General features: G+C 46.5%; 1 protein-coding gene across 3 annotated transcripts in view; it reads left to right on the top strand.

Annotated features, from left to right (window-relative positions):
* The first annotated feature begins 5,719 nt into the window (after positions 1 to 5,719).
* ACVR1 (activin A receptor type 1) overlaps positions 5,720 to 19,389 on the top strand; it is a 133,343-nt gene continuing 119,673 nt past the window's right edge. The window contains exon 1 of one of the 3 annotated variants that reach the window (XM_089659729.1): positions 5,720 to 5,990. The gene's annotated coding sequence lies outside the window, so the exon portion shown is untranslated. The remainder of the gene's footprint in view (positions 5,991 to 19,389) is intronic. The other 2 variants (XM_089659727.1, XM_089659728.1) reach the window with 2 other exon arrangements.

Here is a 19,389-nt window from a genome sequence, read left to right as displayed (position 1 = left end):
AACTCAAACATTCACTATAGAAACTGAAAAATGTTTGAATATTTTGCTTTTCTTTGAAGCACTTAATGAATATTTAGTTGTATAAGCACTGTTTCTGAGAACTGCTGTACATCTGTGTTGCATGGAGTCAACCAACTTCTGGCACCTGTGAACAGGTATTCCAGCCCAGGATGATTGGACTACATTCCACAGTTCTTCTCTATTTCTTGGTTTTGCCTCAGAAACTGCATTTTTGATGTCACCCCACAAGTTTTTTATTGGATTAAGATCCGGGGATTGGGCTGGCCACTCCATAACGTCAATCTTGTTGGTCTGCAACCAAGATGTTGCACGTTTACTGGTGTTTTTGGGGTCGTTGTCTTGTTGGAACACCCATTTCAAGGGCATTTCCTCTTCAGCATAAGGCAGCATGACCTCTTCAAGTATTCTGATGTATTCAAACTGATCCATGATCCCTGGTATGCGATAAATAGACCCAACACCGTAGTATGAGAAACATCCCCATATCATGATGCTTGCGCAACCATGCGTCACTGTCTTTACAGTGTACTGTGGCTTGAATTCAGTGTTTGGGGGTCGTCTGACAAACTGTCTCCGGCCACTAGACCCAAAAAGAACAATCTTACTTTCATCAGCACACAAAATGTTGCGCCATTTCTATTTAGGCCAGTCAATGTGCTCTTTGGCAAATTGTAACCTCTTCAGCACGTCTTTTTTTCAACAGTGGGACTTTGCGGGGGCTTCTTGCAGATAGCTTGGCTTCACATAGGCGTCTTCTAATTGTAACAGTACTCACAGGTAACTTTACACCTTCTTTGATCTTCCTGGAGCTGATTGTTGGCTGAGTCCTTGCCATTTTGACTATTCTTCTATCCATTCCAATCGTAGTTTTTTGCTTTCTTCCACATCTTCCAGGTTTTGGTTGCCATTTTAAAGCATTTGCCATCATTTTAGCTGAGCAGCCTATCATTTTCTGCATTTCTTTTATATGTTTTCCCCTCTCCAATCAACTTTTTAATCAAGGTACGCTGTTCTTCTGAACAATGTCTGGAACGACCCATTTTCCTCAGAATTTCAGAGAGAAATGCACTGTAACCAGCATGTTCAACATTTGCTGCCTTCCTTCCTTAAATAAGGGCAATCATTGCCACTTGTTTTTCAAAGAATGAATGCCCTCACTAATAGAACTCCACACTGCTATTATTTTGAACATGCCCCTTTCAATTAGTGATTCAATTACACAGAATCAGCAGCATGCATGTCATGACTGTTGGGTCTGTTGGATTTCTATTACTCTACTACACCTGCTAGTAAATGATTTGCCATGTAGAAATATCATTTCTACCAAAAACAGTGATTGATCAGGTTAGTGATGTCTGACTGCTATTATTTTGAACACAACTGTATATTGCGCCAACAGTTTGCTCAGCGCTCTACAATATAACGGGAGACAATGCAGCAACAATACAGTTCAATACAAGAGGGATAGGAGGGCCCTGCTCCTTGGAGCTTACAATCTAGGAGAGAGGGGCTAGTGGTACAAAAGGTAGTAACTGTGGGGGGACGGACTGGTTGGAAGAGTAGAAGATTCCATTATTAGCTGAGGGCAGGATAGACTTCCCTGAAGAGAGGTTTTCAGAGATCGCCTAAAAGTGAGCAGAGTAGGCGATAGTCTGATAAATTGGGGTAGAGAGTTCCAGAGGATGGGGGAAGCTCTGGAGAAGTCCTGGAGACGAGCATGGGAGAAGGAGGCAAGGGAGCTAAAGAGTAGGAGGTCTTGCGAGGAGCGGAGAGTACGGTTTGGGTGATATTTGAAGACAAGATAGGTGTTGTAATTTGGGGCAGAGTTATAAATGGCTTTATATGTTATTGTTAATGTTTTGAATTTTATCCGTTGGGCAATGGAAAGCCAGTGGAGGGATTGGCAGAGAGGGGTGGCAGATACAGAACGGTTAGTAAGGTGGATGAGTCTGGCAGCAGCATTCATGATAGACTGAAGAGGGGATAGCCTGTGATGAGGTAGGCCAATGAGGAGGGAGTTACAATAGTCAAGGCGAGATATAACAAGGGAGTGAATAAGTTGCTTAGTAGTTTCCGAGGTTAGGAACGGGAGTATCTTGGAGATGATGTGGAGGTGAAGTCTACAAGATTTGGACAGCGATTGGATTTGGGGCTGAAAGGACAGATGGGAGTCTAGGATTACACCTAGTACCCTGGCATGAGGGGAGGGACTGATGGTTGTGTTATTGATCTTGATGGAGAAGTCAGGGGAGGGGGAACGGGCTGGGGGGAATACTAAGAGCTCAGTTTTGGAAAGATTGAGTTTGAGGAAGTGGAGTGACATCCATGCTGACATGTCACTTAGTAGGATAGTAATGCGAGAGGAGACTGAAGGGGTGAGGTGAAGGGTAGAAAGATAGATTTGTGTGTCATCAGCATAGAGATAGTACTTAAAGCCATGGGAGTTTATCAAGTGACCAAGGGAGGAGGTGTAGATGGAGAAGAGAAGGGGTCCAAGGACAGAAACTTGAGGGACCCCTACAGAAAGAGGGAATGAAGAGGAGGAGGCAGCGTTATAGGGAATGTTGAAGGAGCGCTGCGATAGGTAGGAGGAGAACAAGGAGAGAGCAGAGTCTCTGAGGACAAGAGAGTGGAGTTTTTTGAGGAGGAGGGGATGGTCATCTGTATCAAAAGCCACAGAGAGGTCAAGAAGTAAGAGTATGGAGTAGTGGCCATTGGTTTTAGCTGTTAGTAGATCATTAGTGAGTTTAGTAGGGCAGTTTCAGTGGAGTGGAGTGAGCGAAAGCCAGAATGTAAAGGGTCAAGAAGGTTGTTGTCAGTGAGGTAGGAGCTCAGGCGATTGTAGACTAAGCGTTCTAGTTTAGAGGTAAATGGCAGCAGGGAGATGGGTCTTAAGTTGTTCAGGTTGGTGGGGTCCAGGGAGGGCTTTTTAAGTATGGGAGTGATGTGCACATGCTTTAGAGGGGAGGGGAAGGCACCAGTGGAGAGGGAGAAATTGAAGATTGTGAGTGAGGGATCATAGGATGGAAGAAGAGGGTGACCGTAGTAGTTGTGAGGGGACAGGATCCAGGGGGCAGGTAGTGAGACGGGCTTCTGAGAAAACCTTAGTGACCTCTTCAGTAGTAGCAAGGTCAAAAGAGGAAAGTGTTGAGGGAGGTTTAGTATAAGGTATGCTAAGTGGGATGGATGTCTGTGCAGTGGCGATGCCCCTACGAATTGCGTCAATCTTGTTTTTGAAATGATTTGCAATCTCGTGAGCAGTGAGTGAGAAGTCACGTGACTAACGTGACGCAACGCATCAGCAGCACGGTGACGTACTTCCGGTTTGAGACGCCATCTTCTTCTAAAGTCACGTGACTAACGTGACGCAATGCGTCAGCAGCGCGGTGATGTACTTTCAGTTTGAGACGCCATCTTGCTACACCCATGTACTACACCCAGAAACATGAGATTTGCTATATTTATGCTCTGAAGAAGAATTGGAGAATGTGAGTGTATATATTGGAGATTTGGGTTTACATTTCCTCATGAAATAAAATAGTATTACACTATGGAAGCTTTTTATTGTGTTTTAATGAGATAACTGGCATATCTTACCTGGAGAGTGTTGTATTGCCACTTTACCTGTCCGTGACGGGAGACTACTGTGGAGAGAGGGGACGTCATTCCAGAGAAGTCTCTTGCATGGAGGATCCTAGAGAGCGATCCAAAAGCGTTTTGACCCTTAGTAGGTCGAGGCATTGAGGTGAGTGCGTTATTCAGCCACTTATGGATACGTGTTATTACCCACTTGAACACGGGGTTTTTTTGGAAGATTAGGTGTTTTTGAAAAAACACAATTTTTTGGACTTTCATATCTTGTATGTGGGGAACATGAGTGGTTCCTGAAGTTCTAATATATTCACGTTGGGACATTATTCAAGCACTATCACGCATGTGTTTGTGTATGTGTCTATTTTGCACTTTGATTTGCATTTTTTTGTTATCTGCGTTTGTGTACACATGCGTTTATTGTAATATTCTTTGGTTTATGGAATGGTCCTTATTGGACTTTTTTATTTACAGCACGACTTGGACCATCCCAGGGTCCTTTTCTTTTGAGCACTTATATAGTCATTTCAGGACTATTTTTGCACCTTAGAATTTTTCGGGATCTCTTGGAGATCATTTCTCAGTTTGTATTAGGGTGGTCATTGTAGGTTTATTTTATCAATATATATTCTTTGATCACTCATTTGTACTTATCCCTGTGTGATCACAGTTCATATGTAGGAATCGGCCCACAGGCTGCACTTCTATGACTTATCACTATTGCATATAGTCTCTGTGTGTGTTTGTGTGGTGTCACTCGTATACAGGATTTATGTTTTATGTATAATTTATAAGTTTGTTTGTGTCAGCGCTGCATCACTTTTTCTTATTGGTGTATAGGAAACAGCCGATGTATTGCAGCATGTATGGCCACTATCAGTCTTGTTGGGATCAGGGGCGGACTGACAACTCCCCAGGGCAATTGGGGATCATGGGGCCCCTGTGTCCTTGCCCACACTCAAAACACACCCAAAAAAACCTATAAAAAGGTACCAGGGGCATTTTATGGGGCCCCCTACTGAACCCGGGCAGTGCCTGAGTGCTGGAATGGCCAGTCCGCCCCTGGTTGAGATAGACTGATTGGAAACGGCCGATGTATTGAAGCTTGTATAGGAAACGGCCAATATATTGCAGCATGTATGGCCACTATCAGTCATGTTGAGATAGACGGATGGGAAATGGCCGATGTATTGCAGTGTGTGTAGGAAACGGCCGATGTATTGCAGTGTGTATGGCCATCTGTATTGTTGGAATAGACGGACGGGAAACGGCCGATGTATTGCATGTATAGGAAACGGCCGATGTGTTGCAGTGTGTATAGCCACTATCAGTCTTGTTGGGATAGACGGATGGGAAACAGCAGATGTATTGCAGTGTGTGTAGGAAAAGGCCGATGTATTGAAGCGTGTATGGCTATCAGTATTGTTGGAATAGACGGATGGGAAACGGCTGATGTATTGTGTGTATAGGAAAAGGCCGATGTATTGCAGTGTGTATGGCCACTATCAGTCTGGTTAGGATGGTTCGATGGGAAACGGCCGATGTATTTCAGCGTGTATGGCTGCCATTAGTCCGGTTGGGATGGCCGATGTATTGCAGCGTGTATGGCCATCAGCCTGGTTGGGATGGCCGATGTATTGCAGCGTGTATGGCTGCCATTAATCTGGTTGGGATGGCCGATGTATTGCAGCGTGTATGGCTGCCATTAGTCTGGTTGGGATGGCCGATGTATTGCAGCGTGTATGGCTGCCATTAATCTGGTTGGGATGGCCGATGTATTGCAGCGTGTATGGCCATCAGCCTGGTTGGGATGGTTCGATGGGAAATGGCCGATGTATTGCAGTGTGTATGAGGACAGTCCCTCCTCCAGCAGGCTGTGTTGATCCATAGGACACGCTGCTCTCTTCGGATCCTTTTCGCTGTCTCTTCTCACTTCTGCGAATTCTCAGTTCTCCATCTCCGAAGTGCGAGGGGATCCCCGGTACCGCTGATTGGCCCCTTCCTGAGACCCAGCCCTCCCCCGTGTCCCTACCCATCCCTCCTTCTCCCAGCCCCGCCCCCTGTGGAGGAGGAAATGATGTGGTAATGCCTGGCTGATTCCACCTCCAGACGCCGTCCGATCCCGGCACTTCCTCCGACACAACTTCTCCGCTCCTCGCCCGGGATTCGGGGGGGTCCCCGGTGCTGTTTGTTGGGGGCAGAGGGAGGATCTCCCGGTGCAGGGGGGAGGGGAGGAGGTGTCCTGCCTGGAAGATGAGCACAGCCACCCGGGGAGTCCTCCTTCCGTGCCGGATCTGACCGCCGCTCCATGGCCGGTGGATGGGATCGCAGCGCCTGATCGGCTGACACAGCGCGGCACCGCTCTCTACAACCAGCAGGTAAGAGGATCTGCACTGGGGGCCACACCGGGCTCAGCCAGGGGCCACACTCCCTGTGTACATACCATAGGCGGGGTCTGGGGGCAGTCCGCTCCTCCTGGAGATCCCTCTGCACGGATTTGATTGACAGTTCCGGGGAAGAGCTCTGCAGCAGCTGGATGAGGGGAGAGGAGCCCATAGACTGGAAGATGGTCTGCAGAGGATGGGCGCTGGTTGGGTCGCCCGCAGAGGATGGGCGCTGGTTGGGTCGCCCGCGCTGGTTGGGTCGCCCGCAGAGGACGGGCGCTGGTTGGGTCGCCCGCAGAGGACGGGCGCTGGTTGGGTCGCCCGCAGAGGACGGGCGCTTTATTGGGTCACCTCCAACTTCCCGGGTCATCTGATATCGGGAGAGATCAGGAAAGGTAGGGATGGAAGGTGGAGGACAGCATTGGATGGTGTGTGTGGGGTTGGATGGCCAGATCTGCCAAAGATCCAATCACCAGATGAGTCTGGCTGAGACACAACTGTGTTCTGGGATTGGATAGTCAGGTCTGTTGTAGATTGGGTCACCTACAGCTTTCCCGGCCGGCAGATATCGGGAGGGATCAGGAATGGTGGAGGATGGAATTGGATGGTGTGTACGGTTGGACAGCCAGATCTGCTGTTGACTTGTAGAAGCACCAGATGAGTCTGGTTGGGATGCAGCTGTCTATGGGGTCAGTGAGGGTTGTATGGCTGGATTTGCTGCAGATCGGGATGTCTGCAATGGACAGGTAGAAGCACTAGACCAGCCTGGGTGAGTTGCAGCTCTAGATGGAGATTGGACAGACGGGTAGATGGTGTTGCCTTCTCCAGCTTTCCAGGTCATTGGATATCGGGAATGATTAGGAATGGTGGAGATGGAAGGTGGACAGCATTGGGTGGTGTGTAGGGTTGGATGTCCACATAGATCAGGATGCCTGCCATTAACATTTAGAAATGTCGGCCGATTTCGGGTGAAATGTAGCTGTTTACGGGGTCGGTGAGAGTTAGCACAGCAGATCTGCTGCAGATGGGGATGTCTACAATCGATGAGAGTGGCTGGTTTGCAGCTCTGTGTGGAGATTGGATGGACAGGGATTTTGGAGGTGGCACCCTACAGATCTGTCCATCCAGTCCCCATATAAATGCAAACCAGCCAGGCTTCTCCAATGCCCATACATGTCAATTGTAGACAATGCTGTCTGCAGCAGATATACCTATCCAACCCTCATTGACTGTGTATATAGCTGTCAGACTCATCTGACACCTCTACATGCCACTGCCAGCCATCCCGATTTGTGGTAGATCTGGCCACCCAACCCTATACACCATCCAATGCCGTCCTCATGCAATCACACCTTTCACCTCTGCCAGTCGATATCATGCCTGATATCTGATGACTTGGAAAGTTGGAGGTGGCACACAGATCTACAACAGACCTTTTCATGCAATCTCCATATAGAGCTGCTAATCAGCCAGGTTCATCTAATGCTCATACACGTCAGTTGTAGACATCCAGATCTGCAGCAGATCTGCACGTCCAGCCATCATTGTCCCCTCATACAGCTGTATCTTAGCTGGACTCGTTTGACACCTCTGCACATCAATGGCAGGGATCCTGATCTGCAGCAGACTTTATTCACCATGTAATTGAACCTTCCACCTTTACCATTCTATATCATGCCTGATCTCTGATGACCTGGGGATTTGGAGGTGGCATACCGATCTACAACAGACCTGTCCATCCAATCCCAAAAATGGCTACAAATCAGTTCAACTTGTGTAATGGTCATACACGTCAATTGTAGACATCTCAGTCTGCAGAAGTCCTGGCCATCCAACCCTATGTACACCACAACAATCACACTTTACATGTGTGGGTCCATTTCCAACTTTCCAGGTCATCAGATATCTGCTGTGATTTGGAGTGGCCAAAATGAAAGGTGCAATTGCATGAGGATGGCATTGGCTCATGTGTAGGGTTGGATTGCCGGGATTGTTCTAGACTAGGATGTCTACAATTGACATGTATGAGCATTAGACAAGTCTGACTGATTGTATTATTATTATACAGGATTTATATAGCGCCAACGGTTAGCTCAGCTCCTTACAATATAACGGGAGACTATTTGCAGCGCTACATGGGGATTGGATGGACAGGTCTATGGAGGTGGTACCCCGACCTACACAGACCTGTCCATCCAATCCCCATATACAGCTGCATGTCAGCCAGCTTCATCTGATGCTCATACATGTCAATTGTAGACATTCCCATCTGCAGCGGTCCTGGCCATCCAACACTATACATGAGCCAATCCCATCCTCATGCAATCACACCTTGCATTTTGGCCACTCCAAATCACAGCAGATATCTGATGACCTGCAAAGTTGGAGGTGGCACCCCGATCTTCAGCTTTTCCGGTAATCGGATTTTGGGTATGATATGGAATGGTGGAGATGGAAGGTGTGATTCCATGAAGTTGGCATTGGATGGTGAATGCCTGCCATCGATGTGTGTACGTTTCATATGAGTGCGGCTGAGATGCAGCTGTATACTGGAGTTGTTGAGGGTTGGATGGCCAGATCTGCTGCAGATCACGACTTCTACAATTGACATGTATGAGGAATAGCCAGGCCCGGCTGATTGGGATGCCTATCATTGATAGAAGTGCCAGTTGTGCCTGGATAAGGTGCACATACAGCTGAGGTCAGTGAGGATTCATTGGCTCATGTATGGGGTTGGATTGCCAGATTGGGGCTTGGAGGAGAAGTGTTTTTACGCTAGGGTTGGGTTTGCAGATCGGGGTGCCAACAACTGACGTGTGGAAGCATCAGATGTGCCTGGCTAAGGTGAATATACATCTGAGGTCCATAGGGACTGCGCTGGATCATGTATAGGGTGGGATGGCTAGATCTTTTGTAGAATGGGGTGCCAAACCTTAGTGACCCATATACACAGGACTTCTGTTAGAAACCATGGGGCCCCATACCCCCCCCCCATAATAAACACAGTTAACTATGCTTCAGTTATGAGTGAACACAGTGGATTGGTACCTATCACTCATTGTGTTCATTCAGGAAAGGAAGGGGCTGGTAACTGCGACATATATGCCGGACCCTTCCCCCACTCTCCATCCTATTGCAGCTGCCAGTGGAAAGGAGAGGAGGGAAGCCGGCAGCATTGTGGGGGTACACAAGGGGGCCGGGGCAGCAGGGGGAAATGTATGGTGCACAGGGTGAGTGATGGGTGCGACAAGAAGCAATTACTGGAACCGATCCCCTGTATGGTAATCTCTGCAGCAGCTGAAAGCCAGCAGGAGGGAGAGGAGATGAAGCCAGCTTTCAGCTGCTGCAGAGAGCCATACAGGGGATCGGTTCCAGTAATTGCCCCCCTGTCGTGCTGATCACCCCCCCCCCGCCCACATCTGAATCACCCAGCTGCCTGGGCCCCATACAGGAGGGCTGGTGGTACCCCCTTATCCACGGTCCTGCATATACACATAGTCTGTAAGCCCCCTGATCTGGCAATCCAAGCCCATCCATGAGAACTGATTGGCCTTGCATGTACAGTACTTTCTCCTTAGACAAAGACACTTTTAAGCATCAATTGAATGTCCAGATCTCTTGGAGGTTGGAATACGTACAACAAATGATGTGTAGAAGCGTCTGGAACCTACATATAAGGTCAATGAGGATAGCAATGGCTTATGTATAGGCTGGACGGCCAGTCTGCTGCAGGTTGAGTGGCCTACAGTTGACATGGAGGGGTATCGGATGAGATCGGCTGAGTTGCAGCTATAAAAGGGGTCAATGAGGGTTGGATGGCCAGAGCTGCTGCAGATCTAGGTGCCTGCAATTGATGCCTAGAAGTGGCAGTTGTGTATGGCTAGGGTTGAACATACATGCAAGCTCAGTAAGGACTACATTCGCTTGTGTATGTAGTTGGATTGCCAGATCTGTTTTAGATCAGGGGGCTTGTAGTTGATGTGTGGGAGCATCCGGCAAGTTCACTAAAGTTCATCTATATACTGGGTCCGTAAGGGTTGGATGACCAGATCTGTTGTAGATTGGGATCTCTACAGTTGTGTAGAAGTGTCACATATGTTTGTCCAAGGTGAACCTACATACAAGATCGGTGTGTTTTTTGCTTTGGGTATTGTATAGGGCTGGTTTGCCAAACCTGTTTGGTATCAGGGGCCTGATGTTGACTTTGTAGGAGCGTCAGACGAGTCCACTAAGGCCCATGCAATATATGGGTTAGATGGCTATTCTCTTGCAAATTGGGGTGCCTACAGTTGATGTGTAGAAATGTCAAACAAGTTTGCTGCATCGTAAGTATAGATAGCATTAATGAGGGTTGGGTGGCCAGATATGTTCCAGAGACAGGTGGGGTGTTAACAACTGGGGTGTAGAAGCATCAGACATGTCTGGCTAAAGTGAATATATATCTGAGGTCAATGAGGATGGCATTATGTTTTGTATATGGTTGAATAGCCAAATCGCTTTCAGATCAGAGTGCCTACAGTTGATGTGTAGAAGCATCAGACGAGTCCATCTAAGGTGCAGCTATATAGGGGTCATTGAGGGTTGGATAGCCAGGTCTGTTGCAGATCAGGGTACTTTCAACTGACATTTAGAAGCATTGGACGAGTCCAGTGGAGTTGCAGCTACATGTGGGGCCAATGAGGATTGGATGGGCAGAGATCGGGGTGCCTACACTTAGTGTCCGACACGCATGTCCAGTTAAAGTGCCCATATGTACAGGGGCACATTCTTGAATGGTACGGAGTAGTCGGTTTGGATGGCTATCTGGCTCTGTATGTACACAAAGTTAATGCTGTAGGTTTTGGGGGCATTTCATCTAAACAAGGTGGAAATTTTTGGCTTTTCAGTGCAAAACTTGGACAGTGTATGGTAGTTTTGTTGAGATGTAATGTGTTCGCACATTCAGGCTGTTATCGGAGTAATTATATAGTTGACCTGAAGAGCATCTTATGACCAGGGACAGATTTTCATTGCTTGTTCCTGTAGGCACACAAACTTTGGCATCCAAAGGAACCTGTCTGTTGGGATCACCCCTTTAAGGTCCCATTCACACTTGCGGACCGCTTATCCGTTTTTCATCCATCCGTTGATTGATGAAAAGTGGACATCATTGCTTTTCTATGTAAAAATGGATGATCATTCCCTTACATCCGTTTATGTCCGCTTCCTTCAACATCCGTTTTTTTGAACAGGTCAAAGCCCTATCTTTGGTCCTTTATAAAACTTTAGAGACCAAAATTGGATGTAAATGGACAAACGGTCTGTTTTTGCATTGCTAGTGGATGTTAAAATAAATTTATGGTAAATTGATGAAAAAGTGATGTAAACTTCATCCAATTTTTCTTTGAACAAAATATGACTGAACTGATTAAACGAATGGTCCGTAATTGTGAAAGGGGTCTAATCCAAAATATATGCTTGTTTTACTGGTCCTTTCCTGGCTTAGACTGTGTTTGAGATTATTATTATTACATCGAGTTTATATAGCGCCAAAAGGGTTTGCTCAGCGCTGTACAATAGAGGGGGGGGACAATACATGAAACAGTACAGCAACTACAAACAGCACACGAGGGGTTAGAGGGCCCTACTCTTTCGAGCTTACAATCTAGGAGGGAGGGGGTAGTGGCACAAGAGGAAGTGGCTGTGGGGGATGGAGTGGTAGGAAGGAAAATGGCAGTTAGGTGAGGGTGGGGTAGGCTTCCCTGAAGAGGTGGGTTTTCAGGGAGCGCCTGAAGGTGAGGAGGGAAGGTGACAGTCTGATGGATTGGGGTAGTGAGTTCCAGAGGATGGGGGAGGACCTGGAGAAGTCTTGCAGTCGTGCGTGGGAGGAGGAGACCAGGGAGCAAGATAGGAGGTCCTGTGAAGAGCGAAAGGTACGGGTAGGGTGGTACCTGAGAATCAGGTTGGTGCGGTAGTTAGGGGCAGTGTTGTGAATGGCTTTGTAGGTCAGAGTGAGTAGTTTGAGTTTGAGATGATGGGATGTCTGATAATAATCGGGAAAACATATGTGGTAAATGACTATACGGGTCAAAGCTGCCACATATGGACTCCAGCCTGTTGTACCTAACAGTAAATATGACCCAACCTGTGAGTCTTCTATCAGCAGACGAGCAGTCTTTGCCAGTCCAACCATGGGCTCATGTAATGGAAGTAATCTTGAAATGGAAATCGGATGTTTAGTATTGATGCAACATATAACTGTATGATCCACAATTTTCCACTGGGTTCCAATTTTGCACTGTGGGTGGCCAACAGCATGGAGGGGGCTGTCATGGTTTTCATCAGTGAATTATCATCTAGGAAAGAGCCTGGCGGTTCTTAGTTGCTGTGGGTCTACAAGTCCTAGCATGGGGAGGAGTTTCTGATTTTCACCACAGACAGGGGGAACAATGGGCTATTGATGGAAGATTTCCAACCCAGTCTTAATCCAAGACTTGTTGACCCGAGGGTGTCTGCTGTGCATCATGGCTCAGTCGTTGTCTGATCTTGCCGAATCATAAATATAAGTTTTACCTGAGGTCAATAGACGCCTTGGCGTAGTATGCAATGACTTGGTCATCCCTGTTTTCAATGATATACCATTAATATGTGTGCCTCGTAAACCTCCTTTACTCTGTACTGTCCTCAACTGGCACTGGTGACAATGTATAAACATGATTGCTCCACAGAGCTTGGCAATCTATGGTCACGCACAGCAGTGATCTGGTGTATTTAGGTATCAGGGCTGCTTTATAGTCCCAAGTGGGCTTAGCGGAGGGAAGATTTGTTCTGTAGGAGGACGGGGGACACAGCGGCACATTTGCCCAGTGTCTCCCAGAGCACAGAAAAAGCCCCTGCAGCCTGGAATACTATGCAAACATATTGTGGGAAGAGAGCCAGAGTTCCTCCCGGGAATTTCTTCGTCTGCTGCTGGCTATGTTTATCTGTGTGGGTGGATGGAGGTCTATGAACTACTAGGCAAATATATTTCTGTTGCTGTCTTTTTATTTAAAGAGCTGGGGGAGAGGAGATGCAGGCTGGGAAGGTAGGAGACAAACATCCATGAAACACGATGCTTCCTAGACTTCATTTATTCTACCCTGCTAATGGCAGAACGCTAGACTATGCCAGTAAGACAGGAATTTGGCTTTCATCTTCACATGCCAATGGGAATGCAATGTCTGGATGAGAGATCAGGAAGGGGGGAGGGGGGAGAGACTTGCCTCTTCCTGGTTTCACATAGAACGGCAAGTCCCAGCATGTCTTGACTGGAGGAACCGGAAAAGGGATGGTGGGGATTGTCATGGTGGTGGTACTATTGTGTCAGTATTGCCACATCAGTGAATTATCATTTAGGAAAGAGCTTTGTGGTTCTCAGATATTGTGGGTCTGCAAGTCATAGTGTGGGGGAGGGGGGCTTGTCTCTTCTTTTTTTTTCTTCTAGAACTGAAAGTCCCAGCATGTCTTGACTAGAGGTCATGGAAAAAGGGATGGTATGTATTGTCATGGTTCGAGCACTGTTGTGTCAGTGGTGCCACATTAGTGAATTATTGTATAGGAAAGAGCTTGGTGGCTGCTAGTACTCGTGGGTTTACAAGCCCTAACATGGAGGGGAGAGTGCTTGTCTCTTCCTGGTTCCTCTAGAACTGAAAGTCCCAGCATGTCTTGACTAGAGGTCATAGAAAAGGGATGGTATGTATTGTCATGGTTCGAGCACTGTTGTGTCAGTAGTGCCACATTAGTGAATTATTGTATAGGAAAGAGCTTGGTGGCTGCTTTAGTACTCGTGGGTCTACAAGCCCTAACATGGAGGGGAGAGTGCTTGTCTCTTCCTGGTTCTTCTAGAACTGTAAGTTCCAGCTTGCTTTGACTGGAGGAATGCATGAAAAAAGGGATGATCGGTTTGCTATTTTTGTGATACTATTGTGTCAGTAGTGTAGTCTTTCATCTAGGAAAGTGCTTGCTTGTTTCTAGTTATTGTAGGTCTTCAAGTGTTAGCATGGAGAGGGGGGATTTGTCTTTTCCTGGCTCTTCTAGAACTGAAGGTCCCAGCGTGACTTGATGAGGTTCTGGAAAAGAGATGGTAGGTATTGTCATGGTTGTAGCACTGTTGTCAGTAGTGCCACATCGGTGAATTATCATCTAGGTGGCTCCTAGTTATTTTGGATCTACAAGCCCTAACATGGAGGGGAAGGGATTTTTCCTGGTTCTTTTAGAACTTCAAGTCTATGCTTGTCTTGACTGGAGGAAATTAATGAAAAAGGGATGCAGGTGATTGTCATGGTTGTGGTACTATTGTGTCAGTAGTGTCACAAGGTGAATTATCAAGGATAGTGCTTGTTTGTTCCTAGTTATTGTGGGTGTACAAATCTTGGCATGTGGGAGGGGGGACTTGTCTCTGCCTGGCTCTTCTAGAACTGAAAGTCCCAGCATGTCTTGACTAGATGTTATGGAAAAGAGGTGGAAGTTATTGTCACGGTTGTAGCACTGTTGTGCCATTAGTGCCACATTAGTGCATTGTCATTTAGAAAAAAGTTTGATGGTTCCTAGTTCTTGTTGGTCTACGGGACCTAACATGGAGGGAAGGAGGGGACTTGTCTCTTCTTGGTTCTTCCAGAACTGCAAGTCCCAGCTTGACTGGAGGAAAGTAATGAAAAAAGGAAGCTGGGGATCATCATGGTTGTGGTACTATTGTGTCTTTAGTGTCACATGGTGAATTAATTACCCTCTAGGAAAGAGCTTGGTTGTTCCTAGTTATTGTGGGTCTTCAAGCCTTAACATGGGGAGGGGACATGTCTAGCTCCACTAGAACTGAAAGTCCCAGCATGTGTTGACTAGTTTGTCTCTTCCTGGCTCCACTAGAACTGAAAGTCCCAGCATGTGTTGCCTAGAGTTTACGAAAAAGGGATGTAGGTGATTGTTACTATTGTGGCATTATTGTGTCAGTAGTGCAACATCAGTGAATTATCTTCCAGGTAATAGCTTGGTGGTTCCTAGTTAGTGTGGGTCTACAAGCCCTAGCATGTCTTTATACATTTTAAAGATCTACAGACATAATATGAGGGAATTGCCACTGTTCTCAGTATGTCTTGAAAGCTCACCGTGCATCAGTGTCTAGGTTAGAATTTGTGTTTTGTTGGGAATTCCTTGTTGAAACTACTATTCTCAATATGTCTTGAAGGCCATCAGTCTATCAATGCAGACTAGAACTTGGGTTGTGTTCGTGGTTCCTTGGTACTTTGTTTTTACAAAGTTCAGATGTGGAAGGTGAGAGGTCTAATCCTTGTTGAACTTCGTGGGTCCCAGTCGGTTCTGATGTTGACCCAGGAAAACAGTATCTTCCTTAGAATTCAGCTATGTACTAGCAAGACCACAGCACATATGTGAAATATTATTAGGTAGCAGATGTATAGAAAACTTAAACTTACATAAAAGCTTTCATAGCTGCGGTTTTTGGGCAACTTCTAAAATTAATAGATTCCCTAATTTCTCTGGCTTCAACTTCTTCTGACTCCTCAATAAAGCTTGCTATAAGTGAAATCAAAGATAAAATCCCAATCTGCACACTGACTGCAGGTCTGTGACCAGGTAATTAGCATTTTTAGCAGGAGCAGATCTTGTATATCTTCTCACTTCTCATTTATTTTAAAGTTTTTTTTTTTTGTTTTTTTTGTTTTTTTTTTTCATGAACTACATATTCCAGCATGCCCTAAACATTATTATTATTATATAGGATTTATGTAGCGCCAACAGTTTGTGCAGTGCTTTACAAAATGAAGGTAGACATTACAGTTACAATACAATTTGGTACAAGAGGAAACAGAGGACCCTGCTCATTAGAGCTTACAGTCTAGGAGGGAGATCTAGGACATTAGATTGTAAGCTCTAATGAGCAGACCCTCTTATTCCTCCTGTCTTGTATTATAAATGTCCTCATGTTGTAAAGTGATGTGCAAACTGTTGGTGCTTTATAAATACAGTATAATAAGGAAGGGGGGGACTAAGTGATGGGACTGTTGCATGTTTAAGTATTTGGACACTCTTGGTGGTTAGCACTTCTACCATGCAGCACTGGGGTCCCCAGTTTGAATCCTTGTCAGGACACTATTTGCATGTTCTGCATGTGTTTGAGTGGGTTGTGTTTGGCTACTCCCGTTTTCTCCCACACATCAAAGACCTGCTGGTAGGTAATTGGCCCCAACCATGTGCATATGTATGCCTATGAGATAGGGATCTTAGATTTTACCCTCCTTGAGGGTAGGGACTGATGCAAATGTTCATGCATACATGAATTGCTATGTTAATTGTCAGTGCTATATAAACACCTGTAATACTAATTTTAAAATACTCAATATTACCGTATTGAAGCACTGCCTGGGTCTGTTGTGTATGGTGGGATTGTGCACACTTTTGACTACCATCTGAAGTCCACAGCAGCTTTAATATCCTACCCCGGTCTGTCTACTCCACTGTACAGAAAAGTACATTCGCACAGAGTGCATGGCTCCGTGTTAACTGACACCAGACTCCGATAATAATTGGCAAGTGTACAACCCAGGGCTGCTGAAGACCTGATTACTTTGCTGATGTCTCCAATGAATGCATATGCTGGAGTGGGGTGGAGGGCAGGCTGTATATCTGATATAGGCCCCCCTTTGCCATATCCTGCAGTGATGAGCACTAGGCATTTCCATATTAATTACTCCTGTGGTCATTGTGTGTGCTGATGAGCCCATCCCGGTGGGGGGGTTGGAAGGTGTCAGAGGGGTGCTCATTGCAGAGGTGATCATTGCTGTTGGAGGGCTCTTTGTCATGCGGAATGGGCTGTGAACGTGACTTGCACTTTCCTGTTGATTTGAGCCCAGACATGCTGAGAGATAAGCGGCACAATAGACAGTGTGTCTGGGTCTCCTCACTGCTTCCTTTGATGTGAACCCACCGCTAACTGCTCTGAAACCAGGCCATTCATTGATTTCAGATAAAGTTTTGGCTCACACTGTGCATTGTCAAGTTGAGAATGTACTTTACTGGAAGGTCACCAAACAGTTCATTTTTAGTATTTGCAGCCATGCACTTATTTTATGGCACTCCCTTCCCCAGTAATGTGGACTACAATGAAAATCTATAACTACAGTTATGAAACCAGAATGGTTGAAGTGTATCCAAACCCAAGAACAAAAATATAATATATTGCAGCGTACCAGTCCTGCATTAGTTTTCTTCTTTGATGCTTTTTTCTCCTCCTATGTTCACCTGGTAATCTTACAAGTAAAGCTATTTGTTGAGACTGGTGGTGCCGACAGGGACACCCATGGATCAAAACTTGGCCAATTCAGTAGTAGTCTGCCCAAATTATTATTATTATACAGTATTTATAAAGCACCAACAGTTCGCTCAGCGCTGTACAATACAATGGGAGACAGAACATGCGACAGTACAATAACAATACAATGCGATACACGAGGGGTTCGAGGGACCTGCTCCTTGGAGCTTACAATCTAGGAGGGAGGGGATAGTGGTACAGGAGGAAATGGCTGTGGGGGATGGAGTGGTAGGAAGAGTGGAGGAGGTCGGGAATTAGCAGGGGGTGGGGTAGGGTTCCCTGAAGAGGTGGGTTTTCAGGGTGCGCCTAAAGGAGAGGAGAGTAGGTAATAGTCTGATGGATTGGGGTAGGGAGTTCCAGAGTATGGGTGACGCCCTGGAGAAGTCCTGGAGGTAGACATGGGAGGAGGAGACTAGGGAACTAGAGAGAAGGTCTTGTGAGGAGCGGAGGGTGCGTTTTGGGTGGTATTTGGATATTAGGTCAGTGATGTAGTTTGGGGCAGTATTATGGACAGCTTTGTACGTCAGTGTTAGGATTTTGAATTTGATCCGTTGGGCAATCGGAAGCCAGCAGAGGGATTGGCAGAGGGGGGTGGCGGATACGGAGCGGTTGGTAAGGTGGATAAGTCTGACTGCCTTATTCAGGATCGATTGAAGCGGGGATAGTCTGTGGTGAGGCAGGCCAGTGAGGATGGAGTTGCAGTAATCGAGTCGTGATATGATGAGGGAGTGGATGAGCTGCTTGGTGGTTTCTGGGGTTAGGAACGTGCGGATTTTGGCGATGTTGCGGAGGTGGAGTCTGCATGATTTTGTTAGTGAATGGACTTGGGGCTGGAAGGATAGATTGGAGTCTAGAATGACACCAAGTATTCTGGCTTGCGGGGCGGGCCTAATGGTGGCATTGTTGGACGTGATGGAGAAGTCAGCGGGGGGGTGGTGTGCGGGCTGGGGGGAAGACTAGGAGCAGGCCTAAAGCCAGCCATACATGGATTGAAATTCAGGTGGTTCAGCATGGTCTGGCCAAATATCAATCCATGTATGGCAGTGAGGTCTACCGATCGACTTCTGTACAACTATCTTGTTGGATTTTCCCCACTCAGTCAGTGCTGCAGGTTATAGTTTGCAATGCTGATCGGTGTATTCTGATGGCGGAGATGTCTCCCTGCTGTCAGAATACAATAGCTCAGCAGGGAGGATTCCCTCATCAACCTCAAATGTGTGGATTGGGGAAATGGGTCTGGGTGAATGAAACAAAAATTGACTCCTCTATGGCCTGCTTAAATGTGGCTAAAAGGAGAAACAGATTGACAGAAGGGAAAAAGTTTACAGTGAGTGGGATGTGTCCCTTGTGCTGATTCCTCTTCTGTTTAGTAGAAATCTTACTCAGTCCATGTTCCCCACCCTTCTGTTGCAGTGGGGGGTTATAGAACTAAGCTGTCACAAGTTCTCGAGAGTGCTTGACTATGCCTGCCCTTTCCACCAAGCACCTCCATTTATAAAATCCGGGACTACAGCTTGTGTGAATGAAACGTGATCTATGAATGGAGGGGGAGGCGCTATCAGTCTCCTACCCAGCTTCCATTAATAGATCCTGTTTCAGTCATGGAAAATTTAGTACGGCTTCTATGAATGAAGGAGCTAAGCAGAAAGGGTTGGCATAGTTAGGTTCTCATAAGCCTGTGACAGTCTCTTACATATATTACCCCCACCGAACTGGAAGATTATGGTGGCAAGGGTGGGGGGCATGGACTGAGAGAGGTTTTTACTTTCAGAGGAGGACGACTCGGCACAAGAGATACATCCTACTTGAGCGTAGGTTATGTCCCTTGTACTGAACACTGGTTTTTACTTTAGCTACCCTTAGGCTTTAACACACTTAAGGCTGATACATATGGATGGAATATCGCACGGTTCAACAGAAACATGTGTAAGACTGCCATGGCCCATGTGTACAGCGGTCCTGACAGAAGCCAGTCTAAGGACCGGCTTTTGTTGAAGGCACATAATGGAAAACCATACTGGAAAACCATCCGATCAGCATGGCAGCCAATGA

Source organism: Staurois parvus, unplaced genomic scaffold, assembly GCF_062004578.1.
Source record: "Staurois parvus isolate SC_StPar_1 unplaced genomic scaffold, SC_StPar_1.0 ptg000031l, whole genome shotgun sequence".
Lineage (NCBI taxonomy): Eukaryota > Metazoa > Chordata > Amphibia > Anura > Ranidae > Staurois > Staurois parvus.
The sequence above is the reverse complement of the archived record's forward strand: the minus strand, read 5'-3'. Positions and strand labels throughout refer to the sequence as shown.